Source organism: Aphis gossypii, chromosome 1 (assembly GCF_020184175.1).
Source record: "Aphis gossypii isolate Hap1 chromosome 1, ASM2018417v2, whole genome shotgun sequence".
In the NCBI taxonomy this organism is placed as follows: Eukaryota; Metazoa; Arthropoda; class Insecta; order Hemiptera; family Aphididae; genus Aphis; species Aphis gossypii.
Window position 1 is genome coordinate 14,161,505 of NC_065530.1, and position 12,832 is coordinate 14,174,336.

The following is a 12,832-nucleotide window of genomic DNA, read 5'->3' on the forward strand; positions in this document are numbered from 1 at the left end:
TAGGAAATGTTCTTGTAAAAAGTCTATAAATTGTTTTGGCACAATATATGTGTAGCCGATATGTGGAGAAGGGGTGTAAAGACTCCTTATTATTGCATTGCTAATCTTTAAGCAACATATCCTAAAGATATAGTTGTTGTAAACAATTTCATATACGTTTTTAATTACCCAGCACCCTTAAAAGATCCGACCACCATCGCATTTAGAATACTTAGAGTAAATGTAATACTAAGTCGTTCCGTATTTAAACTAAATTTGTAATATGGAGATTTTTTATTATTGTGATTGTATGAACTGCAATTAATTATTGAATACATTCTAAGACACTTATATATTACATTGATATATTATAATATGTAAGTAAATAATTAGTTTTGTACGTATAAATGAACTATATTCGATTATATATATATATATACCTATCTAACTTGACTTAGGCCCACGTTAATTTTTTATCTGCAGCACTATTTATTTTAGGGATTATCAGGATTTTGATCTATATCATGAATTATTTTCAATTCTTGAAAATATTATATATAGGTAAATGTACCTACACATTCATTCAACGCCTATGCGATTATTGTATGTACTAGGATCCACCTATAAATCTTCAGGCTTAAAAAAAGACGAAGGAAAGCAGCCGCACACAAATAGGAGTAATGCGACGATTAGAGCCACGCGTCGAAAAAAATTGTCCAACATTATAATGATCAATTTAAAAGATAAATTTATATAACGTTTGTTACCTACCTTATTTAAACGTATGTGACAGTCAGAGAAATCTAATTTTAATGTTACGAAATGAAATTTAAAATAATTTTTTTAGCGTTTAATTTTAGATGAATATTATAAATATTGTAACTTAAAAGTTAAATTTGACATCAATTTAAGCTAATGATTTCTTATTGATTCCACAACGAAATTTAACTACAAATTTCATGAAAATAAATATAATTATTACCTAATTTATTTATCATTTATGTAATAATATATTACGAATAAATAAACAATGTACCTGCTAAGTTATCTATTTAATACGACTCGATTGATTACCATATTTAATTTAATTACGTTTTTAAAACTAAAACTGGGTACATTCATTTCATGACATTTTAAAATTATTATAGCTGTGGAGAGTAATATATTATGGTATATTTATTTAATTTATTTATTTTAGATTAAATATGCATTTTAATTTTTAACAAAGTTGATATTTATTTTGTGTAATAATATGTTAATCTATGTTTAACACAATTATTTTGGTACAATATATATTTAAATCCTCAATTTTAAATATTTTAAGATAACAAAACACATTATACACAATTATAAATCCTATTTATCTTATAAAATAATATTGAAGTATTATTATAAGGTCACATTGTAATATTGTAAAAAAATCAATATACTTTAATATATTTTACTGGTTGAAGAATTAGGAACCATCTTATTCAAGTTTTGAGAGAATTTAATTTACCTATATCAGATTATCCATAAAAATCGATAACTTATTCATGAACTATATACCTATTATTATATTTTCTCACCTATTTCTCCCTATTCAAGCGATGATTTCTCTGTGTTGAATTTTCATTTTTCATGTAAGCTATATAAATATTTTTCCCTAATATATTTTTTTCGTACTTCTAACAAAATTCAAAGTAACCAATTAAAATTAAAAAATAAAAATAAAATATGAATAACTAGTAATATTTTTGGAGAAAGTAAACCACGAAATTAAGCTATTATTATTTATTTTATTAACTGTAAAATTGTTTGTGGTGTAATTTTTTGTGTATAATGTAAAAACTAAAAAAAAGTACATATATTTTAAATGTTATTTACATTGTAATTTTGAGTTTATAACTTGTTGTTTATATAGTATAGGTATAAAATAATATAAGGTGTATAATGCCAATGATGAAATTTTCAAGCCGATGAAAAAAAAGTAGATTCAAGTCTCGAGAGATTAGTGAAATGAAAAATAAACACGATTATGGTAAAAATCGGTATAACAAAAACACAACCTGTTGATAGTGTTATGAAAGGTTACTTTTATTATTGACAAAATATTTATCAGCGTTACTTACAGGTATAATAATAATTGTAAGTTATAACTCATTAAATAACTCTAACTTCTAAGGTAGCTGCTACACTCTATCTATTTAGAATTCAAATAAATAGACGATAATGATGTATTTCCAAAGCCGGTAAAATGATTAAAGAAAACGACTTTAAAAAATAATTGTCTAACTAAATGGTTCTTTCTGTATTGTGTATAACTATCGCGTTTAATAAGGTTAGCCTGAAGATATCACTTTAAAAATCCAAATGGAGTTATCACTTATCTTATTAGAGTGTCAGCTAATGGTAATGTGACATTTCAGCTTAATCAACGTAGTATACGAAATCTAACACACATCATAAATAAATATATAAAATAATATACAAAGTATTATAAGAAAAAATATGTATACAAATTTAAATTACGTGAATATAATATGTATTGTAACTTGTAAGTAAAAAATAAAAAATAAATATTTTAGTATAAATAAATAAAAAGGAAAATAAATTAGTAGGTACCACTCTGATGTACTTTAGGTGTTCAGTATGTCGTCAATATTATAGGTGTGTTAAATTAGAATTCTGTACATTATGATAAGTCATTATATAAAAAAAACTATTTTGAGTAAAAACGATCTATCTGCAGCTTATATCGCCAAGTAGTGATATATATATATATATTTGATATAACTATTCAAGTCATTTATCTTACTTTTAATATAATATAGTAGGCTGATCAATTTTTTCCGAAAATATTAAATAATAAATATATTGTTAAAATTTAACTATTCTAATAACAAATACTTATCAATTTATAATAAATTAATAACTTTTTTTTATAAATACCGTAAAACAGTAAAAACATATTCATAGTACGTACAAATACATCTTTTTTTTAAAACAAATCAAACATTTTGTTGCTTATAGTAAAATTCATAATGATATAAAGTAGGTATATAAAAGTTTAAGTTCCCACTAATAATGTTTTTAAATTATAACAAACATTTAACGTTATAAATAATAAATTATCGTTTAAATAAGTAATCTCGTCCAAATTGGAACTTAAAATAACTATAAAAAATTATTGTCTGTTTAAATTCTTTAGATTTTATGGTTTCAATATGAACAACTTATAAAGAATCTCGTATTCAATTTTCAAACTTGACACAAAAAAAAGTTTATATGAATTTTTTTACTAAAAAAAAAAGGATTTTCTTGCAATTTTGACGATATTCTAACTTTAAATGCATATAAAAAAATTGTCTATGTATGTTTAATATTTTTATAAAGCTATAAGAATACCTTATATGGAATCTTATATTCAAGACCCAACGAATAATTTTTTATCGACATTTATAGAAACCACAAGAAAAAAAAATGAAAATTTATTACACTCATAAAAAACTCAAAAAAGTTAAACAATTTTGAAAAATTTTGAAAATTGTAGCAAATTGACAATGTTGACCTAAATTAAATCTGCATTTAACACTAATGGCCACACAATTAATAATGATAAGTGAATTGTTTTTTTAAAATCAGACCCAAATTTGACAAAATCAAATAAAATCGGACACAATTTGTGTAATCGATATTTAACGTGTAGAATCTTATCAGAGGACTTAAATGTATTGAAATTTTGTAGATTAAAAATTGAAAATAAAAACATTGAGTTTTATGTAATAACATGACTACATTGTTAAAAATCATTTTTTTAAAAGAATTTTAGTGATTTTTGACGAAATGTAATAAAAATGTTTAAATATTATTCAAATTGTTAATAAATAATAAATTGTAAGTATTTTTGTAAAATACAAATACTTATATAAAATATATAAACCAAGTTTTTTGCATTCAATAATGTATCAAAATGTAAAGTGTACACTTATTTAATAAACAATAATTATTATTTATTATACCTGAAAATTATTATTGTAAACAAATATATCAAAGAATTCATTTTTAAAATGTTTATTTTTTGATAAGATGGTAATCTTAATTTTTGTTTCATATTCTTACGAATACTATAGCTTAAGACAATTAGATCTGGATAGTACCATTGGTTGTAGACTAAAACCCTCTAAGTTGTTTGAAGTGCATAAGCTGGCCCTGTGTTCTAAAATCAATCAAGTACTTCCCGAAGCAGTATGCGTAAGTTCAAGATTATTATTAGCGCCCGACAATATTTTGATAGGTAGATGATTAAAAGTATTACTATAAGAACATATTTAATATTTTTGTGCTCATCGATCTGGAACGACTCATTAATATAATTAATACTTTGGATTCAAAAATGTATTAGTAAAAGTTTACCTTATAGAACAGATACACTTGTTCGAGATATCTGAGATGTTAAAGCTATACTTTAAACGAATACATAATATTATATGGTACACAGTGAAATATTAGTATATAATTATTTAAATTCGGGCAGTATCGACTCGGCATATCATAATAACTCTTGCTGATTGCTACCGCGTCCAGTGATTTTTAAATTTATAATAACTTATACCGTAGTGTTTATCGTACACAGTTTTTAATCTATTTACGTTATGAAACAGTTATTTGACTATCAAAAAAAATTCATTTGAGTGATTATGTATGTAGCGTTACTTGTTTGCTTTTAAAAACTACATAAAGTCAATATCGAATATCATCCGACTCAGAAAATTCTCGGAAACCCGTAATATTAGAAGAGTCAGTATATTATTACGGCATTATCAAAGACAACTAGAAATTGTAAAATCCCTTTACTGTGACCAGAATTGAAATCGACAGTATTCTGAAAAAGTTTTTCAGACGCACGAATGAACGTGTTAAATTCAATTTGAACTAAATTATCTAAGTAGGTTAGGTATATTACCAGAGTGTTTGCTATCACGCCCTCGCATATACGCTGTTGCCCAAGTACATCTATAAAAGTGCCTTTGTGTTAGGTACATTTATCAGTTAGTAAAAACAAAAACAATAACTTGTGGGTTGTTCGCATTGTCTAAAACTATAAATTAAACAGGTAAAATAGTTACACTTGACATTTCTTCTGTTCTTCAATAACCCACCGATGAATTTATATTTACTTTTCGTGAAATAATTTGGTATTTTCAAAAAGAGAAAAAAACTGAAAAGCGTGCTCTATAACACTAGTTACTATATATAATATAATATATATATTCGGTCGTATTTTTCACTGTACACAAACTCCTATGTAATGCAATATTGTAACTACTCAAAACATGTCATGCCAAGTGCACAGTGGTGATTACTTTCACTACCTGCTAGGTTTTTCGTGTTTGTCTTCTGACTAGCCATGATGGATTAGGTAATAAAATATACAGCAGTGAGGTAATGTAAAGACAAACGAAATATGGAGTACGTATTACGTGCAAATAACAAAGCTTTTACATCGATCGTGTAGAAGACATATTGACAGAATGTATACGACTGAACACTATAGAGTTGTTCAGATTTTTGTTTAAAGACTGCAGTACTATATTGTTTATAATAATTATTAGGATACTTATTGAGTACCTATCAGAGGTTGGAATTTACTTTGGGCTACTTATTCGATTCAAGATTCAGATTTGGTTTCATAAAAATAATATACAGTCGTTTTGGTACTGGTATCGGTTTCATAATAATTTTTATGTTGAAAGGTTAATTATTGGTCTTGATCAAAAAAAAAAAAAAAATATAAATACTTATATTACTCAATATTTTTAATTTTAATATGTTTATAATATACACAACTTTTAAATTTTAAATTGTACATACATACATAATATGATCGTAAGTAAACAACTCTTGCCATAAATACATTTTTTAGTGTGTTCATATTATTATTTATGTATTTAGTATTTTTTTATCCACTCTATAAAGCGGTCATTTGGAAGTATTGCACTTCTGTTAACGGTAACCACTGTAGGACGGCCAACTCTATATAGCGATCATTATTTCCGGTCCCTTCGGTGACCGTTACATGGAAGTTTTACTGAATTATGTTGCAAATTACGTGCAATTTTTTTTTAATTTTTACACTGCCATTTATATTCATATCAAAACGATTTTTATATTGGGTACACGATGAGTGACTATCGCCGCTTAATTGCCTGGAATCGAGTCGACGGTATACGAACTAATAACCAACACAGGTTAGGTAGGAACTCGGATAAACATTGATTGATTCACTTGTTCGGTTGTCAAACGTACGCCATTCTATACTAATTAATTTTACCTACTTGCCTATTAGATATTGTAAATCGTAATACCAATTAATTGATTTTATTTTATTGATACATATCATTTTCATACTTAATTTATTAATTGCGTTTCAAGTTCTAAACTAAGCGAGGAAAAACTGATTAGCTGAAAAAAAAATGTTTTTATCCTTTCTTTTTATATGAAATAATAAAATCTGTGTAGCAGGTAAAATAAGTAGTTCGTAAAACAGAAAAAAAAAATGGAAATAGCATGAGTTTAAGCTACCCCTTTGGCTTGGATAATCCCACTGGATATTATTTAAAATTTATTTTTCGCAGGTACCTATATAATGTACGCAATATATTATGTTGGAATATTTACTTTTTAAATTATAAATATGAATATTAAAACTATTAAAAATATATATATTAGAACTATTTTTTTTTTATAAACAAATTATATTTATTTCTTGGTTAATAAAAAAGCATCTTTAAAATAATATACTGAAAGTTAACTATAGAACTAAAAAACTTAATTTTTTCATTAACTTGAATTTTTTAAACCATCATAACGTTATTAATAGCATTGATTATAAATACAATATAATCAATGTTAATAGGTAAACAATTTATAAATAGTGATCATTTAGCAATAAATGTCTGTCATATTTTTTAAAATTAATTTTACCTAAGTACTTAAAATTTAAATATAATAATATTTTATTAAATACCTCTTAAAGCTAGCTTATAATTGATGATTTGATGATACATTTAAAAATATGAAAATTAAATAAATAAACAACCACTTTTTAACCGTTTTGCTGATAGTTTCTCGCTGCCAACAGGTTTTTAAAATATCTAAAATATGTAAAACTAGAATACTTAGAATGTTCAATAAATATATCTCAATTATATAATTATATGTTAAGAAAACTGTACATTTATTATTTAGTTTAACACAAACCTTTTTATGTCAAATGTATTCTTACACATAAACATATTTGATTACTTTAAGTCAAAACCCAAAAATCTATCAACCTTTTTAAAGTCAATATTTTATGATGTTAAATTATTTTATTGAAACCGTGTAATATAATAAAAATAAATCATTGAGGTATCAAAAATAAGTTCCTTAAAAAAAAAAAAATATATCAGATTTCAAAAGATATCCAAAAACCACAGGTTTCATAATCTTAATCTTTTTTTATTATTTATATTTATATTTTTTTAAATTTTAATTCATGAATCTGAAATTCAATAACTGTTCAAATTTATTTTTTATGATATTTATTTAATACCTATACAAATCTATAATAGGTAAGGCTATTGAATATTATAATGAGTTTTTTTTACAAATTTTTATTTTCGACATAATTTTATTTTTTTTAATGTATACTAAGTTATGATATTATGAAAAAATAAAAATTTATGAAATTTATATTAAAATTATATTAATTTACCTAACATATTATTATAGACTGTAGACACACAAATTGTTAATTATTATTTACTTGAATTAAAAGCAAATTATCAATAAATAGTTTAAAATTCCTAAATATTTTGAAAATGATATGATGAAAGACATTGTAAATACTCGGTCAGAAAAAAAAAAGTTGTACTTTTTAAAATAATTATAACAAAACAATTAAACAATAAAATCGTCTTTCTGGAAAATTGATATATTTCTTGTTTTTCCAATTATTTTGAAAGGTATCAAACTTTTTGTACATTTGAACCACTTAAAATACCAACTAGTTATTATTTAACATTAGAAACTATGCTCAATGTTAAAACCCTCAAAGCATTTTTACTGCTTCAAAGTGAAATGACCGATTACAAAACAATAACAATTTAAAACACGTTTCATTGTAAAAATAAATATAATTTGTTTCATTGTTGCTTCACTTAAAATTTTATTTTTCATTTATTTAGACGTAATATTACAACTTTTTCAACCATATACTTTATACGATTATCTAACATTCTGAGTGCATAAACGTAGCTGATTGTTACATTTTCCATTATCACTAGGTACTAAAAATGATATACTAAATTGCTAAACCATGTACAAAATTTCCGATTCACGTGTTCCGCGTTTCGTTCAACGAGTTAAACCTGGCGTTGCCGCGTTGGTGTGGCATAAACCTATTGTGTTAATAGAACATTTTGAAAATGAAAAAGAAAAAATATATCAAAAAAACCGTACATGTGTTTCTTCTAAAACGAATTTGAACTGAAGAGGTATTATAGGTGAATACGTATTCAGTGGCGAACAAAAATCCATCACTTTCCTTCGATATATTTATATATCATAATCTTTTTTTTTTTTTTTACACGCGTTAACAATCATTTACACTTAGGTACATTTTATAAAGAACATAACTATACATGATTGAATGATGGTACCTACCAGCGTAGGCACATCATATCTTATATCATACTTGAAGACGACGCGTTGAGCATTTCACAGGTCTATTTTCCATCATTTACGTATAAGCATTTATTTGATCTTTTCATTTTATTATTTTTATCAAAGAAAAACTGTCTTGTGTCAGTTTTTTTTTTTTACAAGACCGGTCGATATAATGATATAACATGTTATTATTATTTTTTCGTAACGATGTAGGACGATGCGTTATTTTTATATTTATAGAACCAAATTCTTGAAACCAGCGCCCATCACGTTGTCTTCGTCAACTCTCATGGAAACTGGTGTTTATCGAAATTAGATCTTGTAAGGCACGTTCTACGAAAACCATAATAATAGATATTCTATACACGCGTGAAGTGATGTGCTTGTGAACGACATGTAATTCAAATCATCTATGTTTATATTTATAACACTATACTTTAAAGGTCACATAGTTCCGATAATCTTTGACCAAAAAAAAAAAATTATATATTAGTAATAATAAACCATTTCATTTATCATCTAGACTTTCTGACGATTATACATGCAAGTAGACGATCACGACTTCGTTGTATATCTTCAATAACTGAATATAACCTTATTTTGACTGTAATGGGAATTTAAAATGACCATTATAATTTCAAATCGATTATGACGCGAGAATATAAATAACTCGTGCCATTTGCCATTTAGAATAGATAAGAGTATGTTTGTTTTAAAATGTCCTTTATATCGTCCGGTAGATATATTATATTTACGTGAAGCTAGGATAGACATATAACGTCGCACGTCCGGTAGTTGTGGAGATAATAGCCTACCGGATATCCGACTGCCGTTGCATCGGAAAACAGGTAGGTTTTGTGGACGAAATATTATAGAAAGAAACCACTCGCATTGCATTAAAATTATAATAATACAAAGTATAGTCGTGAGTACGTCAACGATATCTGAATCCGGGGGTCGCATTATGAAAATGATATATTTGAACAAAAAAAAAAGTATAATGACAATATTCATCACTTGAAAATATTCGTTTTCGTCGATACGTGATGTTGACGCGATATTAACGTCCATATCCAAGCACACCAGGGGTCGATCGACAACCGTCGCCACTGTTTGTTTGTAAATGTATTTTCACAAATAAAACATACCCCTAAATACAAGAGAATTACATTATTTAAGAACGATGTACTTATATAAATCATATCAAATAACATATATGAAGGTATTTCGCGGAAAACGTCGTAAACTCGTAAATCGCGTATTGTTGCACTCGACATTGTATTAAATCTAGAAATGCTTTTTCTATTATTAAAAATAGTTCCTTTTTTTATATTTATACAAAAATCAATTTTTTGAGTTAAATACATATAGATATCGGTTCGGTTGTATAATAGTGTTTTATAATTATTATTTAACGCTCGCGTTGTGCCCGTGTATGTGTTTAATCTAGTATATTATTATACACGTTTAATAAAATATGTTACACGTATTCAAAAACGACCGAAAGCAATTTTAAAATCGTATACGAAGTACACAAAAGTGTTACGTTTAAGTAATTTATGGTTTCAGAATCAATAGAAATTCAAAGGTTTGGAGCACGTTGTTATGCGTCAAGCGTAAGGCATATTCCGAAGTAGAATTAATTCGAGAGTTGTAGTTATGAACACATTATGAAAATGATTAAAATTGTATTTATATAGCTGTTTTTGAATAACGCGCACGCTAGGCATTGCAATATGTATAATGATTATTGTATTATATAATATACTATATAACTATATAAGTAGGTATGTTCTAAAAACTACCGCTATCAAACTTGAGAGGGGTTAGTTATAATACTTCGATGAAAAATGTTCATGATTGGCAAAGTTCTTTAAACAATAAATCGAAAAAAATTAAATTTACGATTTTTTGGTAAGATTTTTCCAAAATCCCATTTTTATGACCAGAAATCATACTAAGATTAATAATAATAGTATCCCAGTTATGATCAGAACATCAAACTAAATTCAAAATAGTTGATGTTTGAAGTCTAATTTGACTTCGAAAACGAAAAATTCGCAAATCTACAAAATAAACATACGATATATGTCAAAACAATATTATGTATATTATTGTAAACGGACTTGAATAATTAAATCACATGATGATAAAATCATGGTAATAGCTTCATCATTTCACTTAGAAACGAAAAAAGTTTTTTTGAGTTACACAATTAACTACGGTATTCGGTTGGTCATCTGTAGTCACATTGGTATATTTTTTACAGACGTTTATTCTTTTTGGAGAATAAATTTACGTATGAGTTATGTGTAGCGCAATGCTTTTAGGAGTGTTTACTACAGTAGTAGTATACAGTAAACACAGTAGGAGTGTTAACCTACTTTATAATGCAAAAACAAGACCTTTATTCTAGGTAATTTACTATATTTAATTGAAGTTTTTAATTTAACTGCATTTATACATTTTATAAAATATATAGGTAAGTACATTAAAATAAATATAATGATAATAATAATAATAATTTGTTAATTTTAATAAAGGACAAATGAAAATAGAATTAAAATATTATGTAATTAGTTATTAAATATTAAAATTAGATTAGGTAAGTACTTACGCATAATTTTAAAATGTTTAGGTTTGTTAATATCAAATGTCTATTAAACATTTAAAATTTAAATTCTATATACTATGCATATTTACTGAAATTTTTTTAAAAAAAAACGCTTTCTAAATAAGGTAAAACTATGATTACGAAACTCAAAAGATTAAAAATTCAAAATAAAAATAAAAATTATAAATAGGTAGGTATACTTGATAGTTGATAGTCATGTAAAATATGAATATTTTAAGTTTTAATGAGGTAGGTGCTATTTTGTATTCAAAACATTTTTATTTATTTTTAATTATTAAATAAAATTTGTTCGTCAAACATAATTAAGTTCTTTTGATATACTTTATCGATCGTTTTTTATTATTTATTTTTATTAAATTATTTTAATTTTTCTTTAATATAGGCCAATTACAGGAAAAAATATTCTGGTGTTTCTGGTTTTGATATAGGTAGTTTTCGTTGTAGGTACATCTTAAAATTGAAATATTGTAGAGATAGCATTAATTTGTTCAATTATTATATACTAACTATAAACATATTTTACAAGATTTTATCGATTTCAAATTATTAATTCGTTTTATAAATTCGACGAATATGTTCTATATAATAATTCAATTTTATAGTTTTTATTATAAAAAAAAAAAATATTACACTACTCTTTTGATTATTAATTTTATGATTATACAAACAAATTTACTGTCAACATTTTTTAGTTTAATGAGGGCGTATTAAAGGATGTTAGACAGACTTAGGCCCTACCTAGTTATTAGAACCCGAACCCTCTCCTCCAACCAATTTTAGCTTATATACGCAAATAATTTATTTATCTCCTGCAAACTTTTTGTAATTTTTTATCTACTTATGTTTAATGATAGTTAGGTACATACAAACGTGAGTCATTGTAATAATTGAAAATACGTAATTTTAATAAGTGCAATAACTCTAATTAAAGCCAATAAAATTAATGACAAAATACCAAGTAAAATAATGTATGTTTAAAAAAAATTGTAAATACTTTATTTTGTTAATATAGGACATAGGTTCTAACCAATACAGTATGAATTTTGTTTGTAATTCTCACAGGGATTTAGCCCCCCTCCCCTGTTTAACAACACTAAATACGCCCATGGGTATGTATGTTTTTTATTATTTAAATTTAATTCATAAATTATAAAAATAAAATCTATAATTAATAGATAATAAATAAGTTCCATATTAATTGTATTATGAGAACATTATGTCAAACCATATTTTAACATTAGAATGGATGAAAATGTCCTAAAATCGTAACCACGTATTTAAAAGGTATCACCATTATGACATTATATGTATGAAAATTTGACTTATTTCTGGAATTTATAGGCTATACTATAGGAAATTATAGGCTGCTATAGGTAGTATAGGATGAACACAATAATATATCTTTGTAGAACACCGGTATTATTAATTTTCCATTTCCCATTTTTTTTTTTTTTTTTTTTGATTTGTTATCTTACCTTAGGTAAGTAATGCGTGCATAGAGGTAGTTTCATACGTGTTGAGAATGTT